The sequence below is a fragment of the Triturus cristatus genome, chromosome 8 (assembly GCF_964204655.1).
Source record: "Triturus cristatus chromosome 8, aTriCri1.1, whole genome shotgun sequence".
In the NCBI taxonomy this organism is placed as follows: Eukaryota; Metazoa; Chordata; class Amphibia; order Caudata; family Salamandridae; genus Triturus; species Triturus cristatus.
In genome coordinates, this window is record NC_140591.1 from 1,088,362,794 (window position 1) to 1,088,381,240 (window position 18,447).

The following is an 18,447-nucleotide window of genomic DNA, read 5'->3' on the forward strand; positions in this document are numbered from 1 at the left end:
ATAGTCATTTACAGTAAAAAATCTAAACGTAAAAAAATTACAATTTCTGACCATCTGGAGAAAGTTCGACAGGTCACGGGTCACCGTTTTTCATCTGAAAATTGATTTTTTGGACTGTAGAAAAATGTATTCAAAATGTCATTTGGATTGTGCCTCATGTTGAATAACTATTTTTTAAAGCCTCAATGTGACCAAAATTGCCATTTTTACAGACTTTTTCTCCTACTCAGAAGCTTCTATTTCGACCAATTTCAGGCATTAAAATGACTCTAAACACACGTATTTTAGTTCCAAAAGTGATAATTAACATGCAATAGTCATTTACAGTTAAAAAATTAAACATACAAAAATTACAATTTCTGACCATCTGGAGAAAGTTCGACAGGTCACCGTTTTTCATCAGAAAATGGATTTTTTTGGACTGTAGACAAATGTATTCAAAATGTCATTTGGATTGAGACTCATGTTGAATAACTACTTTTTATCGCCTCAATGTGACCAAAATTGCCATTTTTACAGACTTTTTCTCCTACTCAGAAGCTTCTATTTCTACCAATTTCAGGCATTAAAATGACTCTAAACACACTTATTTTAGTTCCACAAGTGATAATTCACATGCAATAGTCATTAACAGTCAAAAAATTAAAGCTAAAAAAATGACAATTTCTGACCATCTGCAGAAAGTTCGACAGGTCACGGGTCATCGTTTTTCATCAGAAAATTGTTTTTTTGGACTGTAGAAAATTTCATTCAAAATGTCATTTGAATTGAGACTCATGTTGAATTACTACTTTTTAAAGCCTCTATGTGACCAAAATTGCCATTTTTACAGACTTTTTCTCGTACTCAGAAGCTTCTATTTTGACCAATTTCAGGCATTAAAATGACTATAAACACAATTATTTTAGTTCCAAGAGTTCTAATTCACATGCAATAGTCATTTACAGTCAAAAAATTAAACATAAAAAAATTACAATTTCTGACCATCTTGAGAAAGTTCGACAGGTCACGGGTCACCGTTTTTCATCAGAAAATGGATTTTTTGGACTGTAGAAAAATGTATTCAAAATGTCATTTGGATTGTGTCTCATGTTGAATAACTACTTTTTAAAGCCCCAATTTGACCAAAATTGCCATTTTTACAGACTTTTTCTCCTACTCAAAAGCATCTATTTCGACCAATTTCAGGCATTTAAATGACTCTAAACACACTTATTTTAGTTCCAAAAGTGATAATTAACATGCAATAGTCATTTACAGTCAAAAACTTACACAACAAAAAAATTACCAATTCTGACCATCTAGAGAATGTTCGACAGGTCACGGGTCATCATTTTTAATCCGAAAATAGTTTTTTTGGACTGTAGAAAAATGTATTCAAAATGTCATTTGGATTGAGACTCATGTTGAATAACTACTTTTTAACGCCTCAATGTGACCAAAATTGCCATTTTTACAGACTTTTTCTCCTACTCAGCTTCTATTTCTACCAATTTCAGGCATTAAAAAGACTCTAAACACACCTATTTTAGTTCCAAAATTGATAATTCACATGCAATAGTCATTTACAGTCAAAAAATTAAAGCTAAAAAAATGACAATTTCTGACCATCTGGAGAAAGTTCGACAGGTCACGGGTCATCGTTTTTCATCAGAAAATTGTTTTTTTGGACTGTAGAAAAATTCATTCAAAATGTCATTTGGATTGAGACTCATGTTGAATTACTACTTTTTAAAGCCTCTATGTGACCAAAATTGCCATTTTTACAGACTTTTTCTCGTACTCAGAAGCTTCTATTTTGACCAATTTCAGGCATTAAAATGACTATAAACACGCTTATTTTAGTTCCAAGAGTTCTAATTCACATGCAATAGTCATTTACAGTCAAAAAATTAAACATAAAAAAATTACAATTTCTGACCATCTGGAGAAAGTTCGACAGGTCACGGGTCACCGTTTTTCATCAGAAAATGGATTTTTTGGACTGTAGAAAAATGTATTCAAAATGTCATTTGGATTGTGTCTCATGTTGAATAACTACTTTTTAAAGCCCCAATTTGACCAAAATTGCCATTTTTACAGACTTTTTCTCCTACTCAAAAGCATCTATTTCGACCAATTTCAGGCATTTAAATGACTCTAAACACACTTATTTTAGTTCCAAAAGTGATAATTCACATGCAATAGTCATTTACTGTTAAAAAATTAAAGTAAAAAAAATTACTATTTCTGACCATCTGGAGAAAGTACGACAGGTCACGGGTCATCGTTTTTCATCACAAAATAGTTTTTTTGGAGTGTAGAAAAATTAATTCAAAATGTCATTTGGATTGAGACTCATGTTGAAATACTACTTTTTAAAGCCTCTATGTGACCAAAATTGCCATTTTTACAGACTTTTTCTCCTACTCAGAAGCTTCTATTTTGACCAATTTCAGGCATTAAAATGACTATAAACACTATTATTTTAGTTCCAAGAGTTCTAATTCACATGCAATAGTCATTTACAGTCAAAAAATTAAACATAAAAAAATTACCAATTCTGACCATCTAGAGAATGTTCGACAGGTCACGGGTCATCATTTTTAATCCGAAAATAGTTTTTTTGGACTGTAGAAAAATGTATTCAAAATGTCATTTGGATTGAGACTCATGTTGAATAACTACATTTTAACGCCTCAATGTGACCAAAATTGCCATTTTTACAGACTTTTTCTCCTACTCAGCTTCTATTTCTACCAATTTCAGGCATTAAAATGACTCTAAACACACTTATTTTAGTTCCAAAAGTGATAATTAACATGCAATAGTCATTTACAGTAAAAAAATTAAACGTAAAAAAATTACAATTTCTGACCATCTGGAGAAAGTTCGACAGGTCACGGTTCACCGTTTTTCATCAGAAAATGGATTTTTTGGACTGTAGAAAAATTTATTCAAAATGTCATTTGGATTGTGCCTCATGTTGAATAACTATTTTTTAAAGCCTCGCCCTCAATGTGACCAAAATTGCCATTTTTACAGACTTTTTCTCCTACTCAGAAGCTTCTATTTCGACCAATTTCAGGCATTAAAATGACTCTAAACACACGTATTTTAGTTCCAAAAGTGATAATTAGCATGCAATAGTCATTTACAGTCAAAAAATTTAAACATACAAAAATTACAATTTCAGACCATCTGGAGAAAGTTCGACAAGTCACCGTTTTTCATCAGAAAATGGATTTTTTTGGACTGTAGACAAATGTATACAAAACGTCATTTGGATTGAGACTCATGTTGAATTACTACTTTTTAAGGCCTCAATGGGACCAAAACTGCCATTTTTACAGACTTTTTCTCCTACTCAGAAGCTTCTATTTCGACCAATTTCAGGCATTAAAATGACTCTAAACACACGTATTTTTGTTCCAAAAGTGATAATTAACATGCAATAGTCATTTACAGTCAAAAAATTAAACACACAAAAATTACAATTTCTGACCATCTGGAGAAAGTTCGACAGGTCACCGTTTTTCATCAGAAAATGGATTTTTTTGGACTGTAGACAAATGTATTCAAAATGTCATTTGGATTGAGACTCATGTTGAATAACTGCTTTTTAAAGCCTCAATGTGACCAAAATTGCCATTTTTACAGACTTTTTCTCCTACTCAGAAGCTTCTATTTCGACCAATTTCAGGCATTAAAATGACTCTAAACACACTTATTTTAGTTCCAAAAGTGATAATTCACATGCAATAGTCATTAACAGTCAAAAAATTAAAGCTAAAAAAATGACAATTTCTGACCATCTGCAGAAAGTTCGACAGGTCACGGGTCATCGTTTTTCATCAGAAAATTGTGTTTTTGGACTGTAGAAAATTTCATTCAAAATGTCATTTGAATTGAGACTCATGTTGAATTACTACTTTTTAAACCTCTATGTGACCAAAATTGCCATTTTTACAGACTTTTTCTCGTACTCAGAAGCTTCTATTTTGACCAATTTCAGGCATTAAAATGAATATAAACACAATTATTTTAGTTCCAAGAGTTCTAATTCACATGCAATAGTCATTTACAGTCAAAAAATTAAACATAAAAAAATTACAATTTCTGACCATCTGGAGAAAGTTCGACAGGTCACGGGTCACCGTTTTTCATCAGAAAATGGATTTTTTGGACTGTAGAAAAATGTATTCAAAATGTCATTTGGATTGTGTCTCATGTTGAATAACTACTTTTTAAAGCCCCAATTTGACCAAAATTGCCATTTTTACAGACTTTTTCTCCTACTCAAAAGCATCTATTTCGACCAATTGCAGGCATTTGAATGACTCTAAACACACTTATTTTAGTTCCAAAAGTGATAATTAACATGCAATAGACATTTACAGTCAAAAACTTACACAACAAAAAAATTACCAATTCTGACCATCTAGAGAATGTTCGACAGGTCACGGGTCACCGTTTTTCATCAGAAAATGGATTTTTTGGACTGTAGAAAAATGTATTCAAAATGTCATTTGGATTGTGTCTCATGTTGAATAACTACTTTTTAAAGCCCCAATTTGACCAAAATTGCCATTTTTACAGACTTTTTCTCCTACTCAGCTTCTATTTCTACCAATTTCAGGCATTAAAATGACTCTAAACACACTTATTTTAGTTCCAAAAGTGATAATTAACATGCAATAGTCATTTACAGTAAAAAAATTAAACGTAAAAAAATTACAATTTCTGACCACCTGGAGAAAGGTCGACAGGTCACGGTTCACCGTTTTTCATCAGAAAATGGATTTTTTGGACTGTAGAAAAATGTATTCAAAATGTCATTTGGATTGTGCCTCATGTTGAATAACTATTTTTTAAAGCCTCGCCCTCAATGTGACCAAAATTGCCATTTTTACAGACTTTTTCTCCTACTCAGAAGCTTCTATTTCGACCAATTTCAGGCATTAAAATGACTCTAAACACACGTATTTTAGTTCCAAAAGTGATAATTAACATGCAATAGTCATTTACAGTCAAAAAATTTAAACATACAAAAATTACAATTTCAGACCATCTGGAGAAAGTTCGACAAGTCACCGTTTTTCATCAGAAAATGGATTTTTTTGGACTGTAGACAAATGTATACAAAACGTCATTTGGATTGAGACTCATGTTGAATTACTACTTTTTAAGGCCTCAATGGGACCAAAACTGCCATTTTTACAGACTTTTTCTCCTACTCAGAAGCTTCTATTTCGACCAATTTCAGGCATTAAAATGACTCTAAACACACGTATTTTTGTTCCAAAAGTGATAATTAACATGCAATAGTCATTTACAGTCAAAAAATTAAACACACAAAAATTACAATTTCTGACCATCTGGAGAAAGTTCGACAGGTCACCGTTTTTCATCAGAAAATGGATTTTTTTGGACTGTAGACAAATGTATTCAAAATGTCATTTGGATTGAGACTCATGTTGAATAACTACTTTTTAAAGCCTCAATGTGACCAAAATTGCCATTTTTACAGACTTTTTCTCCTACTCAGAAGCTTCTATTTCAACCAATTTCAGGCATTAAAATGACTCTAAACACACTTATTTTAGTTCCAAAAGTGATAATTCACATGCAATAGTCATTAACAGTCAAAAAATTAAAGCTAAAAAAATGACAATTTCTGACCATCTGCAGAAAGTTCGACAGGTCACGGGTCATCGTTTTTCATCAGAAAATTGTTTTTTTGGACTGTAGAAAATTTCATTCAAAATGTCATTTGAATTGAGACTCATGTTGAATTACTACTTTTTAAAGCCTCTATGTGACCAAAATTGCCATTTTTACAGACTTTTTCTCGTACTCAGAAGCTTCTATTTTGACCAATTTCAGGCATTAAAATGAATATAAACACAATTATTTTAGTTCCAAGAGTTCTAATTCACATGCAATAGTCATTTACAGTCAAAAAATTAAACATAAAAAAATTACAATTTCTGACCATCTGGAGAAAGTTCGACAGGTCACGGGTCACCGTTTTTCATCAGAAAATGGATTTTTTGGACTGTAGAAAAATGTATTCAAAATGTCATTTGGATTGTGTCTCATGTTGAATAACTACTTTTTAAAGCCCCAATTTGACCAAAATTGCCATTTTTACAGACTTTTTCTCCTACTCAAAAGCATCTATTTCGACCAATTTCAGGCATTTAAATGACTCTAAACACACTTATTTTAGTTCCAAAAGTGATAGTTAACATGCAATAGTCATTTACAGTCAAAAACTTACACAACAAAAAAATTACCAATTCTGACCATCTAGAGAATGTTCGACAGGTCACGGGTCATCATTTTTAATCCGAAAATAGATTTTTTGGACTGTAGAAAAATGTATTCAAAATGTCATTGGGATTGAGACTCATGTTGAATAACTACTTTTTAACGCCTCAATGTGACCAAAATTGCATTTTTACAGACTTTTTCTCCTACTCAGCTTCTATTTCTACCAATTTCAGGCATTAAAATGACTTTAAACACACCTATTTTAGTTCCAAAATTGATAATTCACATGCAATAGTAATTAACAGTCAAAAAATTAAAGCTAAAAAAATGACAATTTCTGACCATCTGGAGAAAGTTTGACAGGTCACGGGTCATTGTTTTTCATCAGAAAATTGTTTTTTTGGACTGTAGAAAAATTCATTCAAAATGTCATTTGGATTGAGACTCATGTTGAATTACTACTTTTTAAAGCCTCTATGTGACCAAAATTGCCATTTTTACAGACTTTTTCTCGTACTCAGAAGCTTCTATTTTGACCAATTTCAGGCATTAAAATGACTATAAACACGCTTATTTTAGTACCAAGAGTTCTAATTCACATGCAATAGTCATTTACAGTCAAAAAATTAAACATGAAAAAATTACAATTTCTGACCATCTGGAGAAAGTTCGACAGGTCACGGGTCACCGTTTTTCATCAGAAAATGGATTTTTTGGACTGTAGAAAAATGTATTCAAAATGTCATTTGGATTGTGTCTCATGTTGAATAACTACTTTTTAAAGCCCCAATTTGACCAAAATTGCCATTTTTACAGACTTTTTCTCCTACTCAAAAGCATCTATTTCGACCAATTTCAGGCATTTAAATGACTCTAAACACGCTTATTTTAGTTCCAAAAGTGATAATTCACATGCAATAGTCATTTACTGTTAAAAAATTAAAGTAAAAAAAATTACTATTTCTGACCATCTGGAGAAAGTACGACAGGTCACGGGTCATCGTTTTTCATCACAAAATTGTTTTTTTGGAGTGTAGAAAAATTAATTCAAAATGTCATTTGGATTGAGACTCATGTTGAAATACTACTTTTTAAAGCCTCTATGTGACCAAAATTGCCATTTTTACAGACTTTTTCTCCTACTCAGAAGCTTCTATTTTGACCAATTACAGGCATTTAAATGACTCTAAACACACTTATTTTTGTCCAAGAGTTCTAATTCACATGCAATAGTCATCTACAGTCAAAAAATTAAACATAAAAAAATTACAATTTCTGACCATCTGGAGAAAGTTCGACAAGTCACGGGTCACCGTTTTTCATCAGAAAATTGATTTTTTGGACTATAGAAGAATGTATACAAAATGTCATTTGGATTGAGACTCATGTTGAATTACTACTTTTTAAAGCCTCAATGTGACCAAAACTGGCATTTTTACAGACTTTTTATCCTACTCAGAAGCTTCTATTTCGACTAATGTCAGGCATTAAAATGACTCTAAACACACGTATTTTAGTTCCAAAAGTCATCATTAACATGCAATAGTCATTTACAGTAAAAAAATTAAACGTAAAAAAATTACAATTTCTGACCATCTGGAGAAAGTTCGACAGGTCACCGTTTTTCATCAGAAAATGGATTTTTTTGGACTGTAGACAAATGTATTCAAAATGTCATTTGGATTGAGACTCATGTTGAATAACTACTTTTTAACGCCTCAATGTGACCAAAATTGCCATTTTTACAGACTTTTTCTCCTACTCAGAAGCTTCTATTTCTACCAATTTCAGGCATTAAAATGACTCTAAACACACTTATTTTAGTTCCAAAAGTGATAATTCACATGCAATAGTCATTAACAGTCAAAAAATTAAAGCTAAAAAAATGACAATTTCTGACCATCTGCAGAAAGTTCGACAGGTTACGGGTCATCGTTTTTCATCAGAAAATTGTTTTTTTGGACTGTAGAAAATTTCATTCAAAATGTCATTTGAATTGAGACTCATGTTGAATTACTACTTTTTAAAGCCTCTATGTGACCAAAATTGCCATTTTTACAGACTTTTTCTCGTACTCAGAAGCTTCTATTTTGACCAATTTCAGGCATTAAAATGACTATAAACACAATTATTTTAGTTCCAAGAGTTCTAATTCACATGCAATAGTCATTTACAGTCAAAAAATTAAACATAAAAAAATTACAATTTCTGACCATCTGGAGAAAGTTCGACAGGTCACGGGTCACCGTTTTTCATCAGAAAATGGATTTTTTGGACTGTAGAAAAATGTATTCAAAATGTCATTTGTATTGTGTCTCATGTTGAATAACTACTTTTTAAAGCCCCAATTTGACCAAAATTGCCATTTTTACAGACTTTTTCTCCTACTCAAAAGCATCTATTTCGACCAATTTCAGGCATTTAAATGACTCTAAACACACTTATTTTAGTTCCAAAAGTGATAATTAACATGCAATAGTCATTTACAGTCAAAAACTTACACAACAAAAAAATTACCAATTCTGACCATCTAGAGAATGTTCGACAGGTCACGGGTCATCATTTTTAATCCGAAAATAGTTTTTTTGGACTGTAGAAAAATGTATTCAAAATGTCATTTGGATTGAGACTCATGTTGAATAACTACTTTTTAACGCCTCAATGTGACCAAAATTGCCATTTTTACAGACATTTCTCCTACTCAGCTTCTATTTCTACCAATTTCAGGCATTAAAATGACTCTAAACACACGTATTTTAGTTCCAAAAGTGATAATTAACATGCAATAGTCATTTACAGTCAAAAAATTTAAACATACAAAAATTACAATTTCAGACCATCTGGAGAAAGTTCGACAAGTCACCGTTTTTCATCAGAAAATGGATTTTTTTGGACTGTAGACAAATGTATACAAAACGTCATTTGGATTGAGACTCATGTTGAATTACTACTTTTTAAGGCCTCAATGGGACCAAAACTGCCATTTTTACAGACTTTTTCTCCTACTCAGAAGCTTCTATTTCGACCAATTTCAGGCATTAAAATGACTCTAAACACACGTATTTTTGTTCCAAAAGTGATAATTAACATGCAATAGTCATTTACAGTCAAAAAATTAAACACACAAAAATTACAATTTCTGACCATCTGGAGAAAGTTCGACAGGTCACCGTTTTTCATCAGAAAATGGATTTTTTTGGACTGTAGACAAATGTATTCAAAATGTCATTTGGATTGAGACTCATGTTGAATAACTACTTTTTAAAGCCTCAATGTGACCAAAATTGCCATTTTTACAGACTTTTTCTCCTACTCAGAAGCTTCTATTTCAACCAATTTCAGGCATTAAAATGACTCTAAACACACTTATTTTAGTTCCAAAAGTGATAATTCACATGCAATAGTCATTAACAGTCAAAAAATTAAAGCTAAAAAAATGACAATTTCTGACCATCTGCAGAAAGTTCGACAGGTCACGGGTCATCGTTTTTCATCAGAAAATTGTTTTTTTGGACTGTAGAAAATTTCATTCAAAATGTCATTTGAATTGAGACTCATGTTGAATTACTACTTTTTAAAGCCTCTATGTGACCAAAATTGCCATTTTTACAGACTTTTTCTCGTACTCAGAAGCTTCTATTTTGACCAATTTCAGGCATTAAAATGAATATAAACACAATTATTTTAGTTCCAAGAGTTCTAATTCACATGCAATAGTCATTTACAGTCAAAAAATTAAACATAAAAAAATTACAATTTCTGACCATCTGGAGAAAGTTCGACAGGTCACGGGTCACCGTTTTTCATCAGAAAATGGATTTTTTGGACTGTAGAAAAATGTATTCAAAATGTCATTTGGATTGTGTCTCATGTTGAATAACTACTTTTTAAAGCCCCAATTTGACCAAAATTGCCATTTTTTACAGACTTTTTCTCCTACTCAAAAGCATCTATTTCGACCAATTTCAGGCATTTAAATGACTCTAAACACACTTATTTTAGTTCCAAAAGTGATAGTTAACATGCAATAGTCATTTACAGTCAAAAACTTACACAACAAAAAAATTACCAATTCTGACCATCTAGAGAATGTTCGACAGGTCACGGGTCATCATTTTTAATCCGAAAATAGATTTTTTGGACTGTAGAAAAATGTATTCAAAATGTCATTGGGATTGAGACTCATGTTGAATAACTACTTTTTAACGCCTCAATGTGACCAAAATTGCATTTTTACAGACTTTTTCTCCTACTCAGCTTCTATTTCTACCAATTTCAGGCATTAAAATGACTTTAAACACACCTATTTTAGTTCCAAAATTGATAATTCACATGCAATAGTAATTAACAGTCAAAAAATTAAAGCTAAAAAAATGACAATTTCTGACCATCTGGAGAAAGTTTGACAGGTCACGGGTCATTGTTTTTCATCAGAAAATTGTTTTTTTGGACTGTAGAAAAATTCATTCAAAATGTCATTTGGATTGAGACTCATGTTGAATTACTACTTTTTAAAGCCTCTATGTGACCAAAATTGCCATTTTTACAGACTTTTTCTCGTACTCAGAAGCTTCTATTTTGACCAATTTCAGGCATTAAAATGACTATAAACACGCTTATTTTAGTACCAAGAGTTCTAATTCACATGCAATAGTCATTTACAGTCAAAAAATTAAACATGAAAAAATTACAATTTCTGACCATCTGGAGAAAGTTCGACAGGTCACGGGTCACCGTTTTTCATCAGAAAATGGATTTTTTGGACTGTAGAAAAATGTATTCAAAATGTCATTTGGATTGTGTCTCATGTTGAATAACTACTTTTTAAAGCCCCAATTTGACCAAAATTGCCATTTTTACAGACTTTTTCTCCTACTCAAAAGCATCTATTTCGACCAATTTCAGGCATTTAAATGACTCTAAACACGCTTATTTTAGTTCCAAAAGTGATAATTCACATGCAATAGTCATTTACTGTTAAAAAATTAAAGTAAAAAAAATTACTATTTCTGTCCATCTGGAGAAAGTACGACAGGTCACGGGTCATCGTTTTTCATCACAAAATTGTTTTTTTGGAGTGTAGAAAAATTAATTCAAAATGTCATTTGGATTGAGACTCATGTTGAAATACTACTTTTTAAAGCCTCTATGTGACCAAAATTGCCATTTTTACAGACTTTTTCTCCTACTCAGAAGCTTCTATTTTGACCAATTACAGGCATTTAAATGACTCTAAACACACTTATTTTTGTCCAAGAGTTCTAATTCACATGCAATAGTCATCTACAGTCAAAAAATTAAACATAAAAAAATTACAATTTCTGACCATCTGGAGAAAGTTCGACAAGTCACGGGTCACCGTTTTTCATCAGAAAATTGATTTTTTGGACTATAGAAGAATGTATACAAAATGTCATTCGGATTGAGACTCATGTTGAATTACTACTTTTTAAAGCCTCAATGTGACCAAAACTGGCATTTTTACAGACTTTTTATCCTACTCAGAAGCTTCTATTTCGACTAATGTCAGGCATTAAAATGACTCTAAACACACTTATTTTAGTTCCAAAAGTCATAATTAACATGCAATAGTCATTTACAGTAAAAAAATTAAACGTAAAAAAATTACAATTTCTGACCATCTGGAGAAAGTTCGACAGGTCACGGGTCACCGTTTTTCATCTGAAAATTGATTTTTTGGACTGTAGAAAAATGTATTCAAAATGTCATTTGGATTGTGCCTCATGTTGAATAACTATTTTTTAAAGCCTCAATGTGACCAAAATTGCCATTTTTACAGACTTTTTCTCCTACTCAGAAGCTTCTATTTCGACCAATTTCAGGCATTAAAATGACTCTAAACACACGTATTTTAGTTCCAAAAGTGATAATTAACATGCAATAGTCATTTACAGTTAACAAATTAAACATACAAAAATTACAATTTCTGACCATCTGGAGAAAGTTCGACAGGTCACCGTTTTTCATCAGAAAATGGATTTTTTTGGACTGTAGACAAATGTATTCAAAATGTCATTTGGATTGAGACTCATGTTGAATAACTACTTTTTAACGCCTCAATGTGACCAAAATTGCCATTTTTACAGACTTTTTCTCCTACTCAGAAGCTTCTATTTCTACCAATTTCAGGCATTAAAATGACTCTAAACACACTTATTTTAGTTCCAAAAGTGATAATTCACATGCAATAGTCATTAACAGTCAAAAAATTAAAGCTAAAAAAATGACAATTTCTGACCATCTGCAGAAAGTTCGACAGGTTACGGGTCATCGTTTTTCATCAGAAAATTGTTTTTTTGGACTGTAGAAAATTTCATTCAAAATGTCATTTGAATTGAGACTCATGTTGAATTACTACTTTTTAAAGCCTCTATGTTACCAAAATTGCCATTTTTACAGACTTTTTCTCGTACTCAGAAGCTTCTATTTTGACCAATTTCAGGCATTAAAATGACTATAAACACAATTATTTTAGTTCCAAGAGTTCTAATTCACATGCAATAGTCATTTACAGTCAAAAAATTAAACATAAAAAAATTACAATTTCTGACCATCTGGAGAAAGTTCGACAGGTCACGGGTCACCGTTTTTCATCAGAAAATGGATTTTTTGGACTGTAGAAAAATGTATTCAAAATGTCATTTGGATTGTGTCTCATGTTGAATAACTACTTTTTAAAGCCCCAATTTGACCAAAATTGCCATTTTTACAGACTTTTTCTCCTACTCAAAAGCATCTATTTCGACCAATTTCAGGCATTTAAATGACTCTAAACACACTTATTTTAGTTCCAAAAGTGATAATTAACATGCAATAGTCATTTACAGTCAAAAACTTACACAACAAAAAAATTATCAATTCTGACCATCTAGAGAATGTTCGACAGGTCACGGGTCATCATTTTTAATCCGAAAATAGTTTTTTTGGACTGTAGAAAAATGTATTCAAAATGTCATTTGGATTGAGACTCATGTTGAATAACTACTTTTTAACGCCTCAATGTGACCAAAATTGCCATTTTTACAGACATTTCTCCTACTCAGCTTCTATTTCTACCAATTTCAGGCATTAAAATGACTCTAAACACACGTATTTTAGTTCCAAAAGTGATAATTAACATGCAATAGTCATTTACAGTCAAAAAATTTAAACATACAAAAATTACAATTTCAGACCATCTGGAGAAAGTTCGACAAGTCACCGTTTTTCATCAGAAAATGGATTTTTTTGGACTGTAGACAAATGTATACAAAACGTCATTTGGATTGAGACTCATGTTGAATTACTACTTTTTAAGGCCTCAATGGGACCAAAACTGCCATTTTTACAGACTTTTTCTCCTACTCAGAAGCTTCTATTTCGACCAATTTCAGGCATTAAAATGACTCTAAACACACGTATTTTTGTTCCAAAAGTGATAATTAACATGCAATAGTCATTTACAGTCAAAAAATTAAACATACAAAAATTACAATTTCTGACCATCTGGAGAAAGTTCGACAGGTCACCGTTTTTCATCAGAAAATGGATTTTTTTGGACTGTAGACAAATGTATTCAAAATGTCATTTGGATTGAGACTCATGTTGAATAACTACTTTTTAACGCCTCAATGTGACCAAAATTGCCATTTTTACAGACTTTTTCTCCTACTCAGAAGCTTCTATTTCTACCAATTTCAGGCATTAAAATGACTCTAAACACACTTATTTTAGTTCCAAAAGTGATAATTCACATGCAATAGTCATTAACAGTCAAAAAATTAAAGCTAAAAAAATGACAATTTCTGACCATCTGCAGAAAGTTCGACAGGTTACGGGTCATCGTTTTTCATCAGAAAATTGTTTTTTTGGACTGTAGAAAATTTCATTCAAAATGTCATTTGAATTGAGACTCATGTTGAATTACTACTTTTTAAAGCCTCTATGTGACCAAAATTGCCATTTTTACAGACTTTTTCTCGTACTCAGAAGCTTCTATTTTGACCAATTTCAGGCATTAAAATGACTATAAACACAATTATTTTAGTTCCAAGAGTTCTAATTCACATGCAATAGTCATTTACAGTCAAAAAATTAAACATAAAAAAATTACAATTTCTGACCATCTGGAGAAAGTTCGACAGGTCACGGGTCACCGTTTTTCATCAGAAAATGGATTTTTTGGACTGTAGAAAAATGTATTCAAAATGTCATTTGGATTGTGTCTCATGTTGAATAACTACTTTTTAAAGCCCCAATTTGACCAAAATTGCCATTTTTACAGACTTTTTCTCCTACTCAAAAGCATCTATTTCGACCAATTTCAGGCATTTAAATGACTCTAAACACACTTATTTTAGTTCCAAAAGTGATAATTAACATGCAATAGTCATTTACAGTCAAAAACTTACACAACAAAAAAATTACCAATTCTGACCATCTAGAGAATGTTCGACAGGTCACGGGTCATCATTTTTAATCCGAAAATAGTTTTTTTGGACTGTAGAAAAATGTATTCAAAATGTCATTTGGATTGAGACTCATGTTGAATAACTACTTTTTAACGCCTCAATGTGACCAAAATTGCCATTTTTACAGACATTTCTCCTACTCAGCTTCTATTTCTACCAATTTCAGGCATTAAAATGACTCTAAACACACGTATTTTAGTTCCAAAAGTGATAATTAACATGCAATAGTCATTTACAGTCAAAAAATTTAAACATACAAAAATTACAATTTCAGACCATCTGGAGAAAGTTCGACAAGTCACCGTTTTTCATCAGAAAATGGATTTTTTTGGACTGTAGACAAATGTATACAAAACGTCATTTGGATTGAGACTCATGTTGAATTACTACTTTTTAAGGCCTCAATGGGACCAAAACTGCCATTTTTACAGACTTTTTCTCCTACTCAGAAGCTTCTATTTCGACCAATTTCAGGCATTAAAATGACTCTAAACACACGTATTTTTGTTCCAAAAGTGATAATTAACATGCAATAGTCATTTACAGTCAAAAAATTAAACATAAAAAAATTACAATTTCTGACCATCTGGAGAAAGTTCGACAGGTCACGGGTCACCGTTTTTCATCAGAAAATTGATTTTTTGGACTGTAGAAAAATGTATTCAAAACGTCATTTGGATTGAGACTCATGTTGAATTACTACTTTTTAAAGCCTCAATGGGACCAAAACTGCCATTTTTACAGACTTTTTCTCCTACTCAAAAGCTTCCATTTCGACCAATTTCAGGCATTTAAATGACTCTAAACGCACTTATTTTAGGTACAAAAGTGATAATTCACATGCAATAGTCATTTACAGTCAAAAACTTACACAATAAAAAATTACCAATTCTGACCATCTGGAGAATGTTCGACAGGTCACGGGTCATCATTTTTCATCCGAAAATTGTTTTTTTGGACTGTAGAAAAATGTATTCAAAATGTCATTTGGATTTTGCCTCATGTTTAATAACTACTTTTTAAACCCTCAATGTGACCAAAATTGCCATTTTTACAGACTTTTTCTCCTACTCAGAAGCTTCTATTTCGACCAATTTCAGGCATTAAAATGACTCTAAACACACCTATTTTAGTTCCAAAATTGATAATTCACATGCAATAGTCATTTACAGTCAAAAAATTAAAGCTAAAAAAATGACAATTTCTAACCATCTGGAGAAAGTTCGACAGGTCACCGTTTTTCATCAGAAAATTGTTTTTTTGGACTGTAGAAAATTTCATTCAAAATGTCATTTGAATTGAGACTCATGTTGAATTACTACTTTTTAAAGCCTCTATGTGACCAAAATTGCCATTTTTACAGACTTTTTCTAGTACTCAGAAGCTTCTATTTTGACCAATTTCAGGCATTTAAATGACTCTAAACACACTTATTTTAGTTCCAAAAGTGATAATTAACATGCAATAGTCATTTACAGTCAAAAAATTAAACATAAAAAAATTACAATTTCTGACCGTCTGGAGAAAGTTCGACAGGTCACCGTTTTTCATCCGAAAATGGATTTTTTTGGACTGTAGACAAATGTATTCAAAATGTCATTTGGATTGAGACTCATGTTGAATAACTACTTTTTAAAGCCTTAATGTGACCAAAATTGCCATTTTTACAGACTTTTTCTCCTACTCAGAAGCTTCTATTTCGACCAATTTCAGGCATTAAAATGACTCTAAACACGCTTATTTTAGTTCCAAGAGTTCTAATTCACATGCAATAGTCATTTACAGTCAAAAAATTAAACATAAAAAAATTACAATTTCTGACCATCTGGAGAAAGTTCGACAGGTCACGGGTCACCGTTTTTCATCAGAAAATGGATTTTTTGGACTGTAGAAAAATGTATTCAAAATGTCATTTGGATTGTGTCTCATGTTGAATAACTACTTTTTAAAGCCCCAATTTGACCAAAATTGCCATTTTTACAGACTTTTTCTCCTACTCAAAAGCATCTATTTCGACCAATTTCAGGCATTTAAATGACTCTAAACACACTTATTTTAGTTCCAAAAGTGATAATTCACATGCAATAGTCATTTACAGTTAAAAAATTAAAGTAAAAAAAATTACTATTTCTGACCATCTGGAGAAAGTACGACAGGTCACGGGTCATCGTTTTTCATCACAAAATTGTTTTTTTGGAGTGTAGAAAAATTAATTCAAAATGTCATTTGGATTGAGACTCATGTTGAATAACTACTTTTTAACGCCTCAATGTGACCAAAATTGCCATTTTTACAGACATTTCTCCTACTCAGCTTCTATTTCTACCAATTTCAGGCATTAAAATGACTCTAAACACACGTATTTTAGTTCCAAAAGTGATAATTAACATGCAATAGTCATTTACAGTCAAAAAATTTAAACATACAAAAATTACAATTTCAGACCATCTGGAGAAAGTTCGACAAGTCACCGTTTTTCATCAGAAAATGGATTTTTTTGGACTGTAGACAAATGTATACAAAACGTCATTTGGATTGAGACTCATGTTGAATTACTACTTTTTAAGGCCTCAATGGGACCAAAACTGCAATTTTTACAGACTTTTTCTCCTACTCAGAAGCTTCTATTTCGACCAATTTCAGGCATTAAAATGACTCTAAACACACGTATTTTTGTTCCAAAAGTGATAATTAACATGCAATAGTCATTTACAGTCAAAAAATTAAACATACAAAAATTACAATTTCTGACCATCTGGAGAAAGTTCGACAGGTCACCGTTTTTCATCAGAAAATGGATTTTTTTGGACTGTAGACAAATGTATTCAAAATGTCATTTGGATTGAGACTCATGTTGAATAACTACTTTTTAACGCCTCAATGTGACCAAAATTGCCATTTTTACAGACTTTTTCTCCTACTCAGAAGCTTCTATTTCTACCAATTTCAGGCATTAAAATGACTCTAAACACACTTATTTTAGTTCCAAAAGTGATAATTCACATGCAATAGTCATTAACAGTCAAAAAATTAAAGCTAAAAAAATGACAATTTCTGACCATCTGCAGAAAGTTCGACAGGTTACGGGTCATCGTTTTTCATCAGAAAATTGTTTTTTTGGACTGTAGAAAATTTCATTCAAAATGTCATTTGAATTGAGACTCATGTTGAATTACTACTTTTTAAAGCCTCTATGTGACCAAAATTGCCATTTTTACAGACTTTTTCTCGTACTCAGAAGCTTCTATTTTGACCAATTTCAGGCATTAAAATGACTATAAACACAATTATTTTAGTTCCAAGAGTTCTAATTCACATGCAATAGTCATTTACAGTCAAAAAATTAAACATAAAAAAATTACAATTTCTGACCATCTGGAGAAAGTTCGACAGGTCACGGGTCACCGTTTTTCATCAGAAAATGGATTTTTTGGACTGTAGAAAAATGTATTCAAAATGTCATTTGGATTGTGTCTCATGTTGAATAACTACTTTTTAAAGCCCCAATTTGACCAAAATTGCCATTTTTACAGACTTTTTCTCCTACTCAAAAGCATCTATTTCGACCAATTTCAGGCATTTAAATGACTCTAAACACACTTATTTTAGTTCCAAAAGTGATAATTAACATGCAATAGTCATTTACAGTCAAAAACTTACACAACAAAAAAATTACCAATTCTGACCATCTAGAGAATGTTCGACAGGTCACGGGTCATCA